The sequence below is a fragment of the Lathamus discolor genome, chromosome 5, assembly GCF_037157495.1.
Source record: "Lathamus discolor isolate bLatDis1 chromosome 5, bLatDis1.hap1, whole genome shotgun sequence".
In the NCBI taxonomy this organism is placed as follows: Eukaryota; Metazoa; Chordata; class Aves; order Psittaciformes; family Psittacidae; genus Lathamus; species Lathamus discolor.
The window spans coordinates 90,761,566-90,782,938 of record NC_088888.1 but is presented as its reverse complement, the minus strand read 5'-3'; positions in this window follow the sequence as shown (position 1 = coordinate 90,782,938).

Below are 21,373 nucleotides of genomic sequence, written 5' to 3'. Positions count from 1 at the left end.
AGGCAGCTCTTCAACTAGCTCGGTGTGAAGCCATATAGAACTAGCCAAAAGGGATGCTCAGTGTCCTAAATAGATGTGACCTACATTTTAGACCTCTGCAAGATTTAGATACATATGGCAGGGACCTCCCTCTGCTCTGGATTTGAATATATTAACTTCTTATAAACATGTATGATCACACCCTTTCTTCCTTTTATTTTATTCAGAGGCTTTATTTTGAAGTAAAACCATTGTCCTGCTGTGTTTTTTGCTTCTGTTCTGAATCCTGGATTATTCACAAAAGCCATCATTTTGTCTTTAGTTTCCCCTCCTGCCTGAAATCAGTGACTGGTCTCAGCTATTTTTTGTGCTGAGGGCCTGTTGAGGAGTTGGGGAGCACTACTAAATACATAAAATTTAAATAAATTAACCCAGTTAATGCAATCCTATCCAAATAAATCCAATTTGTTATTTAAAACAATAAGTAATAGTATAAAGGATGACTATAAATGATAACATTAAAAATTATTAATGAAGAACTACTAGTTTTGGTAACATTGCTTCTCATGCTATCTCCAAGCCTATCTCCAGAGCTGAGTGGGACACAGATGAAAGAAAAGGCTTTCACACAGGGGGAGACCTTCCCTCCAGGTCATGAGGAGCAGGAAAGGGTGTTCTTGTCCTGCACACCCGTTTATCTCGGCTGTGGTTTTGAACTTCAGCCGCCTGGGCCTTGGTTTCTTCACTCCTTCACAGAGCAGCAGCCTGTAGATAGCATGAAATGCTGGCTCTGAGGCCAGAGGAGAAACGAGCTGCTTCAGCCCTGGGGCAGCCAGCTGCTGAAAGAGCCTCTGACCTCCTCCCCACCACCCTTTTCTGCCTGTCAGCCCCTCTTCCCCTGCACTTATGAGCATTGCCTGCGAGGATTTGACCTAAAATCCAGTATTTCAGCCCAGCAGGATGGGTGCGTGGGTCCTGGAGGAGGGGTCAGATGAGGTGCTGGTGGCTGCCACCCTGCCATGGGGGTCAAGCCCACCCTTGTCCTCAAGTCTGTGGGTCAGTCCACTTGGTGTGCAAGTGTAGGGACAGGCTGTGCTCACCCCACTCCTGGCTTGCTCTCCAGTTATAGATCCTCTTGTTTCTGTACTTCAGAGCTTGTCTGGTGGGCTTCCTCCCCAACTCTTGGTAGACGTGGGTCTGTGGACATCACAGTTGGTTAATGCTGGTGTTGTCATTAACTACCCTTTGGGTGGACACACTGCTGTTGGGCATCAGATCCTATGCTATCTGTGTTTGGTTCTGCTTGCCTGTGAGAAAAAAAATCTGAGAAAGCCAAATTGTTGCTTTATCCTGTAATTCTGAACCCTTCTTCCCATGTAAGACCATCCTGGTGGCTCAGGTAAGCTGATGCCTTTTCTCTGTGAGCCAAAGGGGGCATAAACACTGAGAAAGAATTTAGACCTCACTGGATAGACTAAAACTCGTGGGAAGCATGCATGAATTCTCTGGCATCATACAAACTGACTTGGTATCTGCAAACTGTTTATTAGGCTAAGAGAAGAGGAGATGTAATTCAATGTTCAGTGGTGAAAGGCAAGGCAAACTAACATTTTATTTCTAAAGGCTATGGGAAAAAAAGTGTTTTACTGGTTTTTGAAGAGGAATTAGCTTGTTTTATTTTGATTAGATTTGATTTAGCTAAAGTAAAAGTGCCCTATTTCTACAGCAAATCAAACCAAAGAGCTTAGCTAGGGTTTAAATGCCAACAGATCTAACACAAGTGGGTTTGGCTGTGTCTACACTGCTATGTGCAGCGCTCAGTAGATCAAGACTACTCTTGCTGCATATCCACAGTTCTTGCTTGCAGCAGCACACCCTGAGATCTGCTCTGATGCAGCCCTGTAATCTGGGAGGGCAGAACTTAGGTGCTCCTTTTATTAAGAGGTGACCCCATCCCTCAGGTGCCCTTACCTCAAGAGTGAGTGGTTCCAGGTCTTCAGCTGTTGTCTTTGCATTTGGGGTGATGTGGCTGAGAGGATGACTCAGTCTGCTTTCTTGTAGGGATTTCTGAGTCTTTCTGTATGTTCTTGCAGGGGTTTCTACTGATACCCGAGCATCATCCAGGCCACATGGTACCTATCCTCATGCCAGCACTGTCAGCTGGGGGGAATGCTATTGCAGGGGAATTGCGACAGAGAAGACTGAGGTCTTTGGGCTCGCTAAGATGCTGTGGCTGTTAAATACCAGTGCACTCTGAGTTTAGCACTGCAGTGGATTTGGAGCGTTTTGAAGTGCACTCAGTAGATGGAATTACAGATCTGTAAGGCAGCTCTATCCTTAGTGTAGTCCTGTCTACAAAGGGTGTATGTAAAGAGCTAAATCTTCAGAGAGCTGTAGGCAGGAGATAGGCGTGCAAATCCAAAAAAGCCCTAAAAGATAAAGAGTTTCTGTTGGTGAGGCTCCACCTGCTCCTAAGTGTCGAAGTAGCCTTATTTATAGGGAGAATTCATGGGAGTGTTTTCTGGAACCCGCATTTGCCACTACCACGTGGGATTTATCTGGGTGTTTTGAAAGAAAGGACATATTTTTGCAGTTTTGCAAAGAAAAGCAGCTCCAGGGCTCATGGCTTAGCACTTTGATCCCTAAAGAGAAAGGAGTTTCTTCCACTGTTTGCTGGAAAGCTCCTGAATTCCAAAGGAGAAAGTAAAATCCAACCATCTCCATAATCACCAGTAAGTTGCTTTAATGTGCTGGTTTATGTAGGACCTATCCTTAGGTCCCTCAAATTTCTTTAGATATGGTGTAGGAAGCCTAAACACTGGATCTTGGATGTCGGTGATTTGAGGTGTCTGGACCATCATTTGGAGAAGAGCTAGCTGTCTGTGCTATGTCAGGCCTTGACCGTGTCCTCTCAGGTCCACATTATCAGCTGTTTCTTCCTGTCTCATTTTGTAGCTCCTTTCACAGATGCTTGGACAAATAACTGCAAATGTGTCAGCATCCTGTTCCTCACATCTGCCCAGGGAACCCCTCAGGGTTCTGCTGGGGATAATCAAATTTTGCCATGAAATTCAGCTTCTGTTGTTTCCTCAATTAATATACCAAGGACAGGGTGTGAGTACACAATGCAATGAGCCTGGGTTATGGCACACTGACAAGTTCCTGCTTGTCAGCTGAGTTGCCGTGTTGTTCGAAGTGTCCCTTGGACACCCCTAGAGCTTTGACATGCATTAATTTAACAACAGCACCGTCTTTCAGACATGATCCCTGCTGATGCATGGGTCAGCTCTGTGGGGCACACACAGATAGGGTCAGCTCTATGGGTCTGATGCATTTCAGGTGTCTCAGATTCACTGTGAATGTACTGTATAGTTTTACTATGTGGATTTCTGTTAGTGAATTTCCAAATGAAATTTAAACAACCTTTCCAAATAGGTGCACCTTTATACAAAACTTGTCTGACTGCATCGCTGAATTTATTGATTTGACCCAGGAGATACGTGGTATTAGAACCATTATTTAAACTCATTTTTCTTAGCTATATGACATTTTTTTTCCTATGGTGTTATCACATTTCTTGAGTTGTGTAGAGTGTTCAGTATAGTAATACATTGCATTTTCCACTCAGTGGACTTCTGATTACCTATATTGCCATGCTGATTATCTTAAACAAGCTCAGTTCTTTCTTTAATCTAATTGCTTATATGAGTTTCCAATGGATAATGTCCATCCTACTTGTGAATGAATGACAAGGTGATTCAATTACAGATTGTCTCTCTTTTCCTGTATCTTGCATGTAAGAAGCAAAAGCAATGCTATGAACATTTGCAGGGTATGATGGCAAAGCTGAATGCATTAAAAATGCTTTCCATAGTATGGTTGTTAACATGCAGCATGTGTCCTTGTGCTTGCTTGTTTCATGCAACATTGCTGTGCTTAATTAAATTAAAAGCTTCTTGGAACTGTGGTTTTATTTTTGCCTTATGCATACATCACAAGAGCTTAAAACCTATTCCCTTTTTTCATCTTTCTCTCGTTTGGGTTGGAGTCTTCTGCATTTTTATCATGCTTCCCCCATTGCTATTAATTTCTTACCTTAAGGTTTCTCATCCTCTGAAGCATGAGGATAAGAACCTCAAGTTCCTAGAATCATAATATCACAGACCAGTTAGGGTTGGAAGGGACCTTAAAGATCATCCAGTTCCACCCGCCCTGCCATGGGCAAGGACACCTTCCACTAGACTAGGTTGCTCCAAGCACCGTCCAGCCTGGCTTTGAACACTGCCAGGGATGCGGCAGCCACAGCTTCTCTGGGCACCCTCTGCAGTGTCTCACCACACACAATTTCACCCAGTGCAATGCTGCTGCTGGGGTGGGTATTCTAGGCGATGCTTGTCATTGCCCCTGCAGTGGCATTTCTGAAACCTTCCTTGACTTCTCTTTCTTCACTTGCCTGGCACGCAGCGACAGCCAGAACAGCCCCGGGTGTTTGTGGCCATCACATGTTCTCCTGTGGCCACTGTGTGTGCCGCCATGGCCACCATTGCCTGTGCCCGTGACCACTGTGTATGTCTTCATGGCCATTGGATATGCCCCCGTGGCCATCATTACGTGTGCTCCCATGGCCATCGTGTGTGCCCCGTGGGTCGGTGCTGTGGGGCGGCTGTGGCCAGGGATGCACATCCGCTGGGCAGAAGCAGCAGCTCACCTCGCAGAGGGGAACTGGCTGTGCCTGACGGTGCGCTTGGCCGGCTGGCAGAAACCCCTGCGCATTAACACGTTTTCCAGAAAGCTCTTTGGCTGCTTGCGTGCAAGGGAGTTTTTATGGCTGGTACTTGGCTGTTGCAACAAGCTAACGAGCAGAGCAGCGCTGTGCTGTTAAAGCTGGAGGCAGTTACAGCGCTCGTGGGAAGAAAGGCGCCGGAGCTACCAGCATTACCGCAATGCCCTCTAGTGCCGGCTTCCCTCGAGTGCGAGCGGTCCTGGGGAAAGCTTCATTCATCCTCGCCTCTGCCCGTACGGTGGGCCCTCTGCACAGGCCTTGTGAGGAACGGACCGGGCTCTGGATGCCTGACCGTTTCCTGCCAGGAAAATAGGTACATGGGAACAAAAAAGGGTCCGTGAGTGTGTATTATCTAGATTTTTTTTTTGTTATTATTTATTTTTTAATGGAGTGAATAATTGTTCAAAATGACAATAGTTGTCATCGGCAAGATTTTCTCTTCACTGAACTTACAGCTCAAGAAAGAAAACAGAGGCCAAAGTCCATTTTAAGTGTCCACGTGCTGTTGGGATTTGATTTAGTTTTATTACATTGAAAGAATCAATATGTTACTGTAATTCCGAAAACGCTTGAGCTGAACTAAGTGTAGGAGGTTTTTAGTTGTTAATTCATTAAGTAACAGTGTTGTAAAGTACAAGAGCAGGACCTGAAGTACAATTTTATGGTATCTGGTGACAAAGTCACATTACAAATAAACCACATTAGCTGTAAATAAAGTTAAAATGCCATACAACACACATACAGTAGATCATTGTGCAGCTCTATAGGTTCCATTTTCCTTCTGTGTTGCTCTTTGTTGGTTGATATTTCTGTAGACTGTTTTATTTAAAAGTATATGTAAAAATGTGGATTAAAGTTCATTCCGAAACTCATCACATCATCATTTACAAATCCTGTTTGAGCCATCTGCTTTCTAGGTGTTGACCTATGATTGCACATGGTGAAAAATGAACAGGGAAAGTGAAGATGTGATGGATGCAGTACGAAATGGAATTTAAGTTATTTATCTCCCATACTTTAAGAACACATTTCAACACCAGAAGTGTTTCTTCAGGAATTAAGGCTGGAAAACAGGAATTCCATAGAAAGAAACTTGAATATACCGAAGGAAATGAATCCAAGCCTGTGTTTTCCAGATACATGTGTCAGACTGGGTGAAGCTTATTGTTTTTTTTATATTATAGATCCACTAACTTTGAAATGCTGAGGGGTATTAGTTTTAATGTCTTTCAGTTCCTGATTTGCTTTGTGTGTAAGGCACTGCCATTAGAGTGGGCTACTTCTCTTTGCAGTGACAGAAGCAATTAAATTACCAGAGAGCCTTCCACTCACAGGCTGTGCTTGCGATGTAAATAGGTGTCCTTGTAAGGAAGAAGATACACGTCATCCTATGTAAAGTAACCCAGTAAGAAATACATTATGAGTGATTCATAAAGACCATGACCTTTTCCAAGACTAGCAATTTAAATATATTTGGTTGAATATAAAGCAGCTCTAATCTTGAAAGCTATCTTCTTTATTCCATTGTTTTCTTGTCTCATATTTCTTTTGTAGCTCGTCTTGCTGACCTAAATGAAAATCCTAATATTTTCAATGTTCTTTTCCTAGACGCTTAACTACATAACTAACAAATGCTGGGGTTTCTCTCAAATAGACCAGCTGCAATCATGGAATGACCTCTAAAATCGTACTTTCAATTCACCATCTCTGTGTATGTGGCACCAGTGTTATTTATCCTCATCCCCAATACAAAGAACCTTTTCTCTCTGACGTGCGTGCCATAAACTTCAAATACAAATCTGTTTATTTACTTCTCCTGTTGTGTTCAAATCCAGTCACACAGAAATTCACCACCAATCCAAATTACAGACAAAACTAGGCCCATCAGTCATTCCTTTACAAAATAAAAATAAATAGTAATCAACCTTGAAATTACTCAAGCAGAGGCTCTAGCTAATATATTGCTGATAAAAAACACACATCTTGATTTTCCTAAAGCTGGTCATCTGATAAAGATTTAGTAGAAGTGGGGAAACCACAGCAAAGAGAAAAGAGGATAGAGAATGTTATAGCTTCTGAATTGTTACATAGCTTGTAATGAGTCAGGCTGGGAATGAAACAGCTGGGAGAGGTCTAAGAATTGCAAGTGTAAGAAGATGGGCAAGGAAAACCTCTTTTTTTTCCCACTTGGGAACAGAGGAGCATCAGCTAAAACTTACAAGTGGCAGGTTTGAGACACGTAGAAGGTAAGGGCTCTGCCTACAGCTTACAGGTAAATTATGATACTCCTTGCTACAGTATCCTTCAGGCGCCAGGAGTATCAGAGCTTTCAGCTTGATCCAGCTGCCGGCATCTTCTGGCTACTTTTGAGATGCCCATGGCCTTCGCTGGGGCTGGTGCAGGATCTGCGGTGGAGCCCATGTCTAGGGAGGGAGCTAGAGGCCCTGTGGCATGTCACTGGGCACCCAGCATCAGTAGTCTGGGGGTCACGGACACCCCACAGCGACTGCCAGGGGTTTGGAGGCTCTGACAAGATGTGGCAAGTCAGCTTAGCGGGTGTCTTGCTCACTGGAAAGGTGAAATGCTTGTTTTGCTGGAGCACGGGTAGTGGGTAGAGGAGGAGAATCTAAACGGTCTTAAAATGAAGCAAGAGCTGCCTTGTGACATGAACCGAAGAAAAGCTATTGAGTTTTATGTCTGAGCAGTGAAATGAGGAGAAGCATAGAAGCTGCAAGTTTTGATGTTCATAATCCCTGTTGGGTTGCCAGGATGTATCAAATCTCTGAAGGATTTTAGATAGGATTAGCTAGCATTGTGGGCTGGGGGAAGATTTTTTGCATTTCTTTGTGGTGGTTTCAGTATGGGCATTTTCTAGAGGGTGGCACTGATGGTGAATTGCTGCTGGCTCTGCTGGGGTGCAGCTCACTTTGTGCCAGACTTCTTGACTTCACTGGTGCTGAGGAGCTGCTTCAGGGCACCAGACAGAATGGAAACCCCATTTTGAAAACCCCATTTTTTTAGCAGCAAGCATGGGGCAAACCAGCATGGGGACCTGCCCCCTCTCCCACCCCACCAGCACACCAGGATATGCAGGAAAGGGATAGGGAGAACACCCTCAAGGTGAGAGAGAGCGGATCTGGTTCTCTACAGCCAATGGAAAGTCTCAAGTATGTTCATGTCAGTGGCCAAGACTAACAGAGTTAAATGATGTGAACTGATCCTTGAGCTGGTCCTTTTTGTCAGCTGCAGAAGCCCAACCTGCTCTCTAAATGCCACCCCTTCCTTGCACACTCAGATGCAGGGAACCAGGTCCTAATTTGCTTCCTGGATCTCAATATACACTACTTCGGCTTGCACAGATATTTCTGGAGCTGTATGAGTGCTCTGCTGTGTTCTTTGCTGTTGTCTCTCATCTGTGTGTATGGAGGAGAGCATTGATAGCTTCCATGTGATCACCCTGCAGTAGCTATAGCCCTGTGCCCTGGAAGAATAGAAGCTATGGGCATAACTGCACATAAAAGCAGACAAGCAATGGCTCTTCAATAACTTGCTGTTACTTACCTGTTGCAGTTTGCATGTTTTCTCTTACAGTGACCAAAGCAGAGTTTTCCATCACAAAGCCAGAAGTGCATCTATCTTTAATGGCTGGCTACAGCCAATCTTACTCCTTCTGAGTCCCAAATCCTCTCTTACTGCAATTGCTTTATATCTACTGTGGATTTCATGAAATGCTGTAAGAGGGCAGCACAAGCTATGAACTCCCTTGGAGAACCACATCATTTAACTGTTGCTACACTTTATTTTGCATGTATTTTTCCCCATAAAGCTCTTCACAGGCTGTAACTTGCTCACACTAATACTAGCATTATTTTAATGCAGTTGAAATTGAAATGAGTAACTCCAGCAGTACTGGAGTTTAACTGACTCTGTGTTGAATCTGGCTAATGCTTTATGAAGTGGTGCATACTTTGGATCAATATACAATGACCTTATTTTGCAGTTTATGTCATGCTCCAAAGTTTTGATAAACTGTCTTTATATTCTTACGTTTTCTTTTATAAGTAACCAGTCCTGTATATGATGCCAAACTACTGTGCTATACACTTTTGTTTATTATAAATAAACATGAAATATATGATCTGAAATTAATGCCAAACACAAAAAACATCTACAAGACTAGAGTTTTCAAATGGCAGTTTGTTTTAAACACTCAAAAGATGCATAACCTTTTTTTGGTAAATGTCCAGCAAGCTGCAATAGAAAAGTGACTTGCTGAATTTGTCATAGTCAGGCTGCTTCCCGTGCTCAAGTAATGTAATCTAACTAAAATGTCATGATTCCTAGTTGCTTACCTGACAGAATTTGACGGCATGTTTGCAGAGCTAGTATCATGGAATCATTTAGGTTAGAAAACACCTTTAAGTACGTCAAGTCCAACCGTTAACCTACCACTAAGTCCACCACTAATCCGTGTCCCTAGAGGCTAGTTTTGCCTCATTAAACTCTAGCTATGTAGCCTGGAGCTTTTGTGGGCTGATTTAGTCCAGTTAGCTACAGCTACTAGACCGTGTAAGTGTGTATATATGTGCAAATGTATCTATACACAGGCTAAGGCACCTGCACAGAATTCAGCACTACTTCTCATCTGTTCCTATGTGAGAAATTCTCCCCCCAGCTATTATTCAGTCAATGAATGTATGATATCATGTGGAGTGTATGCTATTTTCTTAAACTTCAAATAAAGAAATCAATAAATAAAGCTCTGAGTTGGATTTACCATTGCAGATTTAACGCAGAGTATGCATAAATATACTTCTTAGCCCATTTTTTTGATATATGTTTCCTATATATGCAGGAAGATTTGTAAAGTACAGTTTGATTACTGTGGTAAATAGTGCCACTTACTCTTCCTTTATAGAGTACTGCATTATACCACACTAGAAATGCTAGCTAGTTTGTGTATAGACAAAGGCACAGCAGACAGTGAGACAAGGCTATTTCACCAGAGTCTAGATGAAATCAAGCACGTAGCATACTTGTCCTAACCAGTGACTAAGCAAAAACTCTCATGGGGCTTTAAAAAACCCCTCCAAGAGTTTTAGAAACTCCCCAATGCACTGAGCAAGTGTCATGAGACTCAGAAGGCTCTGGCTGCTTTCATTAATTCTCTGAAGAGACATTCAGCCTTGCGCTGATGGAGGCGGTCTCTCAGGGGAAGGGAGAACAACTGCTACATCATTTTGATTCCTGGGGTCGCTGGGCTTGATTTCTGCACTATCGTTTTCCTTCCCTTGTTTCTATTGTGAGCAGCAACCCCCACAAAACAAGCTCCAGCTGTACTCTTCAAAGACAGTTCCTTTCTATCAAAGCCCAAATTGCTCCATACCTCAAGGAGATGGGCTAGAAATAGAAAGTTATTTTGCAGCAGCTGAGGTCTCCCACCTAAATCCTAGAACTTACAAAATACGCATTAATTTACCTGTGGGGTTCATTCTGAGAATCCGCTTTCCCACTAGTACAAAGAAAGTGTGCCAGAGAGCAGACCCCATTTCTAGCAATAAAACAGCTGCAGCATTCCCAGCCACATGGAGTGACGTCCAGTTCTCTCTCCTTGTCTGAAAGGGCTCAGCTGCCCATCTTCCAGTTTGCTGGTAGTTGGTCTGAGTGTTTTAGTTCTTACTTTTGGAGGAAATGCTTTAGCAAAAATAATTCAGTCTTAGTGAGGTGAGAGAGAAAGAATAAATGGTAAAGCTTGCTGTTGGGGGTACTTGTCTGAGCAAGAGAATAATGCCTGTATTATCGCTGCGATTACAAATGCTTAGTGCTCCATATTCACTGCAATAGTTCCATACACTACAGGAAGAATTAATATTCAGCTATCCCATTCTATGTATTTGTCCTTCTCTGGTCAAAAACAATAACAAAAAACCACCAAAAAAGTTCAAGAAAAAAGAATTTGGCCATGCAAGGTGGAAGGTCTGTAGTAAGAGGAATCAAGCAGTTCATACTAAGGGAGTTCACCTCAGTGACACAGGATGCTGGTTTTTTTGAATCTAGTCAGCTATGGCAACAACTCAGATCCTATTTTCTCACCTCCTGTCAGAGTTTGAAGGATTCCAGCTGTATTTTGTGGGAAAGAGCTACCATAGGCAACCATGTATAGAAGAAAATTCCAGCTGGAAGTCTAGCAGCCTGAAATTGAGCATCTAAGAGAACAAAGGTTCAGGTCACATTGCTCCCTCAATTATTTCCACATCCAAGACAATGCCCCTGCTCACTTCAGCTGTCTCATGATTCCCATTTTATGAATCTGTTTTCATGAGTTTTATAGAGAAAATGCACTTGTAGGTCCCTAATGGAGTTTTCCTGGTTGCAGTGGGCAACTAGTGGAGTGTTGAGTCTTGCAGCACCTGAATACATAAATATGTCTCCTGTTTTGCCTTCTAACCCATCAATAAAACATACAGGACTCAGCAGGCAGTAATTATATAATATCACAGTTATGCAAAATGCAGAGTTGCTTATTAGGGAAATTATTTTAAACATATGCTTGATCCATGTTCACTGAGGGACACTAGAGCCAGAGAGGCAGCAAATGGCATAAGCATGGTGGTGGCTCTGACCAGGAATTTGGAAGCTAAACTAGTCAAGACAAGGGAGAGAGCATCTCTTGTTATCCACAGGCCTGGCAAGTGGCTGGGCTTGAGCATATTGACCTTAAGTTTGTGCCTTTCTAATAGAGGCAGTAACAATCTTGCTCTTCAGCTTGGACAATTGCATTTCAGTTCAGACTACCTGAGAACTCGTGGTGGTCATGAATATCAGTCTCTGCCAGAGAGACTTTTGCATAAATAATCTATTTATCTACCCCTGGCATCTTGCTGGGGTCACTGAGTACAGGTCGCTGCTTCTTCTCATCAGATACTCCCACATCAAGCAGACTTTAGAGTATCTTCATTATTCTGTATTGTTCATTGCGATTAATGCTCTTCTGATCATTACTTATGTGCTACACGTTATTTTGGATATATTAGCCCACATAAAATACTGTCACTGAGGACCTTCTGGAAAATATTTAATTAGCTAGAAGTTCAGGTTTCTTGGAAGAACACACAGTTCACATAGGTGGTTTGACACATCTGTCATTCCTGCCTAAGGCTTCACATTTCTTCTGTATGCACATTGTTCAGCTGTTCTGTCAACAGACGGAATGGTTATGGTTGGAGGTTTTTATTTGGTGATAGCTCCCCTTAAAAACAAAACTCTGGGTGCACTGAATGAATGTAGCTTACATTGTCCATGCTCTCAAAGCAAAACTTTGTCCAGGTTGGGAACTTAACCTATTGGAACTTCACACTTTCCAAATACCTTTTGCCCTACTGCACGGAGACTCACTTTCCCAGGAGCTTGCAGCTTTCCTTCCATTCCTGATTTGTCTCAGAGATTTGTCATGAGAATGACTTCCTGGGAATAGATCTGTTCACAAAGAGTGAAATATTTGTAGGCTGGTCATGGCGTTGCGAGTGAGAGCACTCTTGAGATACAAGATGAGCACAGCTTGGAAAGTCAAGAAAAAGTTCAAACTCAACCGCCTAAAGTTCCTCATGCTGAAAAAAAGAAAGCATGCTGTTTCTGAAAGAAACTCCTTGGGAATGGCAATGAACTGATTAGGGATCATCTTTTCCTTTGAAAATGGGTTAAGTATCGTAAATCCTGCAAATTTTCCAGCAATTCTGCTGTACCTTTGTGAGTTCTCCCAAAATGTGGCAAATGAAGATAATCTAAAGTGTGATGGATTATTTTTAGCTTTTACAAAATTGCGAAGTAGTCTTTAACTGTTACAGAAACATTTAATGGAACACAGAAACAAGAGTTATCTCCCTATTTTATTTCATAATGGAGCTAAATTAAGAAAGTAATTAAAGTGTGGCTAGCATGGCCACAGAGTTTTTGAGGAACAAAGACTTTTTCACTCATTTAAAAAACTGACATAAAATATAGGAGGGTATTTTAAGCAAAAGTGATGAGAGGTAATGAATTGAAGCAACGACTCTCTTAATTTGCTCCTTTATTTTCATTATATTTCAAAATTCATATTCTATTCCAAGCAGAGATGGTTTTCCCAATTTTATACTCTCTGAGAATACTGGAAAACTGACCATAAGTTGGAATTTGTACAATGAACTGTCAGTGAAATTTGGCTTTGTTCAGAGATCCGAAGTAAGAACTGTGCTACATGCAAGTCATATTATGGCCTCTGTACAGAATGAGATTGTACAACTCTAAGTTAATGCATAATTGATTTTATCTTGGAAATGTATACTATTGCTCTTCTTTGTATAAGATGAATGGATCTGACAGACAAAATACAGCATTTAAAAGACAAAAGACAAACCAGTGTCCTTTGATTTCCTCCTTGTTGTTATGATAAAATCTGGTGGGGTTTTTTTTCCCCTTATTTTCTCCTCCTGGGGCTCTAGCTAGGTTTCCTCATTTTCTCCCGTTGAATTTGTGGTTATTTATTAGGAGTACTAGCAGTTGTATTACCAGCAGCACTTCACCTTAAGAAACCCATCTGGAAGTGTGCACATTCTGCTTGACCTGGCAGGCAGGTAACAATCAAGCAGTGGCAAATTCTTGATCTCTTTGAATAGTAATTATACTAATTACAACTGTATTTAGAAGGAAAATGGCAAAATGGTAATAAGGGTGTGCATTCCTTGTCAAGGAGATGCGCACAGGAACAGCCAACAATGTGTACAACAGCCTTGACTCTTCCAGGCACTCCCTGTTTTTCCAAAATCGTCTTTCCCTTTCTGTAGCAGAAGTAGCTGAGCTGTCCTTGATGTCTCAGCAGAAGGCAGACAGCTCTCCATGAAAGCCATAAGCCTGCTTTGGATGATGGGAATCCTCCAAGCTTTTCCACATTATCAGTTCTGGATAATTTTCACCCCCCCAAGAGTTATGGAGGAAAGAGCTGAGGGAGCTTCTGAACCACCAGTGTGAATCCTGCAGAGCTAAGAAACTTGCAGAGACTTGCAAAAGTGCTGATGCAGTTCCTATGTAAGAAAAAAAAAAAAAGAGAAAATAAGCCCCAGAACCCCTCCTTTGCTGAATCCAGATTTTAGTATAATATTACATAAGAGTTAGCTTGGAAAGAGCCAACAGAAAGGGTAGGTTAACAAACATAAATAATGCCAGTCGATATGGTTTGATGGCAAGGAAGTCTTGTCAAATAAATCCACTACCTTTCTTTGACAGGATTATAGATCAGTTGATGAAACAACTGTGGGGATACAGAAACAGATTCATTTCTCCAAAGTATTTGGCTTTATATCAGAGTATTTACATTAAAACCTACAGCTGTGTTAGGAGGAATAAACAACTGTCTCATTTACAGGTTTGACCATGTATTTTCCTAGAGAGGATCTGCAGAGACTTGTTACCGACTGAAAGCTTCTGAGTGCTTTTGGCAATGTTCTATATGAAAACGTGGCTGGTAAAGTGTGAGGAAAGCACATAGATGCTGTGAAATTGTGTGAATTCTTCTCCAAATAGCTTTTGTTCAAAATTTTGTTTTAATTAATCAAAGTGCAATATAATGACTTGAGAATGAAGAGGAAAGGGTATTGAGCAGAAGCTGAGATGGGCACAAGTTACTCCTGGGGAGATTCTGATTAGACAGAAAAGGAAAATTTTTCACAATGAGAACAATCAGCCATTTCACAGTAATCTCCCCAGGGAAGTGGTGGACTCCATAACATTGGACACTTCTGAGATCTGGCTAGACAGAGTGCTGGGCCATCTAGTCTAGGTCATGCTCTGCCCAGAAAGGTTGGACCAGATGATCCTTGAGGCTCCTTCCAACCTGATACTCTATGGTTCTATGAGATTTTGTCCCTAATGCGAAGGGTGGCCATCCGAGTGCTGCATTTTGCTGGTGTCATTTCTCGGCATATGTGTAGCTGCTGGTGGAAGATCCCAGGGGGTCCGTCCACAGCAGCAGAGGTGCAGAGCTCTGTGAGGGGCATTCCAGGCGCAGTATCTGTTGCTGTGGAAGGGGTGGTGGAGAGGTTCCCAGGTGACCGAACACAAATCCTTGAGCAGAGTGAAGGGGTCTGACAGGGGCATGCTTTGTTGTCTTGCAGGCAAAGACACGGCAAGAACCTGTGGCTGGAAATCAAGTCAAATTAACATGTGATTTTGTGTGGGGCTTGGGGATTTATCCACAACTTTCCATGAAGAGCTTGCAATGTGAGCATCAGTCCAGGTAGAGATGGATGATACAGCAGGATGAAGCACATAGTAAGGCTGAAGCTACCCACCATATTTACTACTCTTCTTTTCCAACCTCACAGTACCTGTGACTTTTATGATCATGACAGTTTTCTTTCCAAATGTGCTTGTTACATCTCTAAAGATGTCCCTCCGAGAGGTGCATTTTGCCCCTCAGGTGGGGTGTATGGCATTTCTCAAAGTGACAGTGTTGGTACTCTAGCTCTAGGAAGAAATTTTAAAATAGAAGGAAACCTGACTGCCTCTCTTAACAGGATAATACAAAGTTCAATCCAAACCCACTTGAAATCACTGCAAATTCATTGCTGTTTCAAAGGCCTCAGAAGAGCCGAGCGAAATACAAAATGGATTATGCTAAATTCTGCTGAAAAAAACAATAATGAGATGTATATGATTATATGCATTTGAGGTCCTGCATGTGAAAGGATATTGTAAATCCCTAGTAGCACACTTTCAAATGTAAATATTGATATGAATGCTTTTTTAAAGAAAACAATTATACTTGACAGCAAAGGCTGGCAATGGGATTTAGAAAAATTCACGTTCATTTCTGTGCGTGTAGGCTGGATAAATGTGTGTAAATAAATATAAATATTACAATGAAAAAATCTTCCATGCCTTTCATCATGTAACACAAAAGAAGCAAAATGCAAACCTGAGTGGCAGGTGACTGTAATACTTAAACCAGGAGAAATAAGCAATTTGTTTTCAAAATTCAGGAGGCACAGAAGTCTGGCATGAAATGTGTATTGATGAAATAGAGTTCATCTAACTACGGTGAAATCATTTTCATTTATTTTGAGCCACAGAGTACGCTGCTGTGGATCCTGTGTAGTCAGCCTTTGCAGTCAATGGAGAGAACAGGCTTTCAGAGATGGCTCATCTGTCTGCCATAGAAACCCATCTGGATCTCTCTGTTAGGGTGCCTGCTTCTTTCTGTTGCCTACAGAAAGCACGAATATGATTCATATGAATATCACACACTATATCTACAGCACCTATACAGCTGTGGTGGTCTGGCTTTTTGCTACTCCCAGCCTCTCTGTGGCTGTTCATGGTCCCTGCCGTCTGCCCGGTGGGCTCCTGCCCAAAGCAGGGTCTCATCTCCAGGACCACTACTGTGAAGAGATGGGCTCGCCTATTGCAGAACTCAGCCCAGAGCTGTTGCATTGCAGCAATGCTGGTTGTCTGCTTTTAGGTTTTCCTCGGGGGCACAGTCACTTGTTTCTAAACAATCTGTTAGTTGTGCGTCAGGGGATCTAACAGCATCATCGTCAGTGGAGGAGTTAAGGGTTATATCCTGGCAGTTCTCAGTGTTCACATGTACCCTACCCGTACTGTGCCTGTTTTTTTCTTTCTGTAGCAAAAATCACAGATCTGTTGAAGGACTCCACTTATGGAGGCTTCAGTGGTCATTTGGGAGGCTGCAGAGTATGAAGAGATGTGAGCATGGGGAACGAAACAAGGAAGGAGTGCTGGTAGATACCAGGCAGCGTTTTGTTGGGTGTCAGGCAGGCTGAAATACAAGAATTCATATTCATGCATAAAGCGCTGCCAATTTTTGGATTTTGCTGTCATTCTGCATCCAAATTTTTCAGCTTTTGAGGGAAGAAAGAAACTGGTCAGGTAGAGGTACACAGCGGCAGTGAACTAATGGTTGTAAAGGCAGAGCAGTTCCCTGGGTTAAAGGAGGGTTTGGTGGGGCTTCAGAGCATTACTGGGAGCCTCTCCTCTGCAGGATGGCTTTGGAGCTTGCTGCATCAGGTATTGCTGTTGGACTACTGTTACTGTAGCGGTGGCATCCACTGCTTTCCTGATCTCATAACAACCATCCCTCTAGTACTGAGAAGATCTTGGTTTTCTGGGACTCCCAGACTTCTGTCCAAACCTTTGGGTGCCTTGGCCTGACTCTTGGTGGCAGTCAGATACTTCTGATGATTCAGAGGCCAAGGCTGAGGTCTTCTCTGGAGGGCTGAGCTCCGTGGTGCAGTTCTTGCCTGGCAGAGCTCTTTTGAGACGGTGCTGCCAACAGCTTGTGCACAATTCCGTTATATTTCTCCCATGCTGACTGTTCTTTTTTACTCTTCAGGGACTGTGACAGTTTCCGTTAGGGACAGGCAGGCTCCCGGTAAAGACATCATTACATTGAGCAGACTTTATTCTTAGGGAAAACATGAGAGAAGAGGTGCAAACAACCCCTCATACATCAGTATCTCCTTTCCTTGAAACAAAACAAATGATGTAAGGTTGCAATAAAAACCACAAGCAAGGCTACAAGCTTGCAAAGTGTTGGTGAAATAAACCAGAAATGTTTGAGTTCCCCTAGGCAGATCCCCAAACTGTCATATTTAATGTCTACCATTAGATCAGGACGTTAGTTTACAGGCACGAAGGGAGAAGTGAGCTAGCTGGAAAAAATATTATTCAGTGTCACGTAAACATGTATTAAATGGTATGAATGGTAAGAGCAGGATGTGCTGTTCAAAGTCCATATAGCAAGGCAGAACAATGAAGATTGATTTCACTTTAATTTTTGTACGTTTCGCATCAATATTATGAATGGTTGGTTTCAGTCAAATAAATGCACTGAAATGTTCTGGATGTTAAAAGCTCCCCTTGAAAATGCATAGGGCTGTTTTGTCAGTGCGTTGGCAGTACATTGCATGGTGAGTTGCTCTTTGTGAATCTTTGTAGCAACTTCTATCCCCCTATGCGCCTACGTCAGAGCTCTCTATTTGTTCTGCATGACACATTATTAGGGCTTTTAGCCATTGACTCTTCTGTCACTCCCCAAACATATTTGTTTAAATATTTTTCCTTTGTGTGCTTGCATGCCTTCCCATACAAATATTTGTATTTTTCAATAAATCTCACACTTCCAGTTAGTTGAGAAATTATGTCAGCAGAGGTGGGAAGTTGTCACTAGAGAATGGTGTCCTGCAGCTAGAGAGCCATAGTTAATGTTGAGGCATTTGTTAAATGTAAAAGCATTTGTTAAAAGTAAATGTGAAAGCAGAATAGGCAGGCTCTGAATGTGGGGCATGTATCCTGTGACAGTACTTACTTCCAGTGACCTCCCTGTCTCTTACACTAGAGGATTAATTATGTAGATACTCTCTCTCCCCACTTTCTCTGTGCATTACTACAGCATTTTCAAAAAGCTGCGTTATACGTGCGGCTCATGAATGAATCTGTGCATTTCAGTCACCCCCTCACTCACTGCATCAAAATGTGAGCCACTCTCCATCTGGAGTAAGGCATGGAATATCATTCCTATCTTGGCTGACAGCTGTGAAATACATCCCTCCGTCTTTCCCGTTTAGTCTGCAATCTCCCCTTGAATTTTAGTATCCACTCCAATTGCGCAGTGCCTTAGACATTACGGTGACGGCTGCTTGGTGACAGCTGCTATAGAAAGTCCTAATACAGATGGATCGTTCTCCTCCATTCACTCCAGTTCCTTGGTTTTATTTTCTTCGATTTGACCCTCATTTTCAAACAGTGTCTGCCTTCTTTTTTCTCTTTCCAGGGATGCAGGAACTTACATACTAGAGATCCTACTCATGCAATATCTTGTCTATAATAGCTTCCTCAACAGACAATGAACTCACATTTCTCGGACTTGTAATTAAATATGCCTTTGTGGGAGAGTTTTCTGAAACTACTTACAGCTTTATTTAATTTTAGATAAAGAGCATATAAAATAAAGAAAATATTAGTTTTATATAAAGAGTATACAAACCTGTAGGCCAGTGCTGCGTAGACTTTATATTTTGCAAACAAATAGCTACAAAAATGCTTATCCAGATAAATGTGTAGCATTTCTTTTCAAAATGGTTTTGTTTTCTGATTTTGCAAGTCAATAAATGAAGTTCCACCAGATTAGCTATATTTCCTAAATTCCTCTGTAGCTTCTGAAAATTAGAAATCATCCATCCTTGCATTTTTATGTTGAGGGAACTAAGCTGCTTGAGCAGCATCACTAGGTGTAGATACTTTAGCTCCTATCGATGTCATTTTGCTATGAGCAGTTTCAGAAAAGAATCCATCTTCTTGTTAGAAAACATAGTTGGTGCCAAGCATGTGCTACATACACCTCCTTCTACCGCCTGCCTCATATCAGATAAGATAAAAGACCGGAAAAGGCCCAGCTGAGAAGTAATGTGCACAAACAAGTGGTCCAAGCCAGGATTCGCCCCTGTTGCCTCCACCTGCCTTCAAATGATGTCTCCTCTGCTGCCTTTATTCTTTTTTGATCCTTGCATAGTCATCCTCTATGGACTGCACATTGCACATAGATTTAACTCTTTGTAGCCAGCTGACCACTTCCCTCCTGACTTTATTTTGTGCTTGCTAACCTCCTTCTCCCAGGTATTTTCTTGTCTGGTGAGCAGTGTAACTGCAGCCTTCCTTCAGTCACTTTTTACTCTTGCATTTTGCTTGCTAAACTCCATCCATGCTCCCTCGTTCCCTGCTGAAGCGCTACCCTGTTATTCTCTCTATTCCACACTCTTCCCTCTTCATGCTCACTACTGCAGCTGGTAGTATTATGTGATACAAATAAAACAACTGATTAACTGATTAGCTCTTTTCTGTCTTTGTGAAGCAGTTACATAAACTGATTCTCTTTGTTGTCAATTTATGCACAAGCCTTTGCTGAGTAGTTGAGATACATATTTTCTAGTCTGTGGGTACTTCACAAACTGCTTACTTTGATTATTAGCTTTTCAGTGTGCGATTAGTCATCTAAATCACAGGGTATCAGTACTGCCAACTTTAAACATTACAAAATCATGAGTCAGCCTCAAAAAATCATGAGATTGTTTAAAAACGATGCGAGTTTTTTTCCTATTAAAAGTACTTTTGCAGTTTGTTTTTTACTTGGCTTCTTTAGGTTTCATTCACTTCACATTTCCAAGGTTTTCTTTGCATTTGTGTGTGGATTATAAAACTTTTAGTAAAGGAAGTTTTCTTTATTTTACAGTCTCCTGATTTTATGATCTGATCCTCAAGAAGAAATTGGGGAAGGTAAAATAAAAACACAAGGACTGACTGTGCTGTACTCTCTGTTATCTTACTGAATGACTGAAAACTATGACACAGAAAATAAGGAATACCCAAAAAAAAAATTAATAGAGATAGCAATTTTCCATATTTATTTAAATTCAATTAAAAATCTTCACACTAAAAAGTGTTAGGCTCCAGTTTTTGTTATTGATGCTCCTGCAGCCTTTTGAAGAAAAAAAATATTGCCTATAGGAGGCTAACTCGCTCATATGGGCAATAGATCAAGCCACAGAAAAGTCTGTGCCACTCTTAAAAGAACCAGCCATCAGCCTTTCACATGGATGCCACTGTTAATGTGCATATATAATCTTGGCAGTGATGGGCTGCCATCCTTGAACAGTTAAATTACTCAGGCATCTTTGTGCTTTAATGTACCAAAAGAATTCTAGTTCATGTGTGACCAACCTGTGTTCCACATGTTACTTGCCAGGACAGCTCACGTCACTCTCTCCCCATTGCCTCCTTTCAATGGTGATGTGGGATTTAACTGTGTACCAGATATCCAGCTTGCTACCAGCCACATCTCCAGCCCTGTGGTCCTCAAGGAAGAAATTACCTTCGCTGCCATCAGAACTAGCTCTCTGGTTCGTGGCTCACTTCGGTTTGACAACACCAGGCAGAGGGTTTCTGGGTTTCTAGGTTTGAGGGCACCAGCCAGCCAGTGTCTAGGCTGGTTTTGAGGCACCAGGCACCAGAGGGCGTCTGGATATGTAGCCACTTTTTTCCTTCCTTGTGCTCCACCCCAGTCCTCCAAGCTGCTGATGCTGCTTCCATCACCAGGCCTCCACTGGTGTAATAGTGGAGGAGCATGAAATGGCAGTCTGCTCTGAGAAAAACCTTTAAATATGACTGTGAGGCATCTGTCAGTTCTGAACTCTGTTAACTTTTTGGTGTTGCTCATTACAAATCAGAAAGGAGGGTCTCTTGCCTAGGAGAAAGTATGTTTATACAAAGTCACTGTTGCAGCAGGTAATCTAAGTAAAAATAACAGAAATTTGCATGAAAGCAAGGTAAATGTCATCTTTAATGCATCTTGAATTCCTTATAAGCAATATCAGGTGTAGCTAAGTTAAAGGCACAAAACCTGAGTTTAAATCCCATGGAAGACCAAATCCTTTTGCTCACACAAGTATCTTCTTTATCAAATTCCCCTAATCCCAAGATAGTGTTTGCTTTCAAAACTAGTTTTCTCTATCAGTGCAGCTTTCTTTAGAGGAAAGACTATTGAAGAATTATAAAGAATGATTG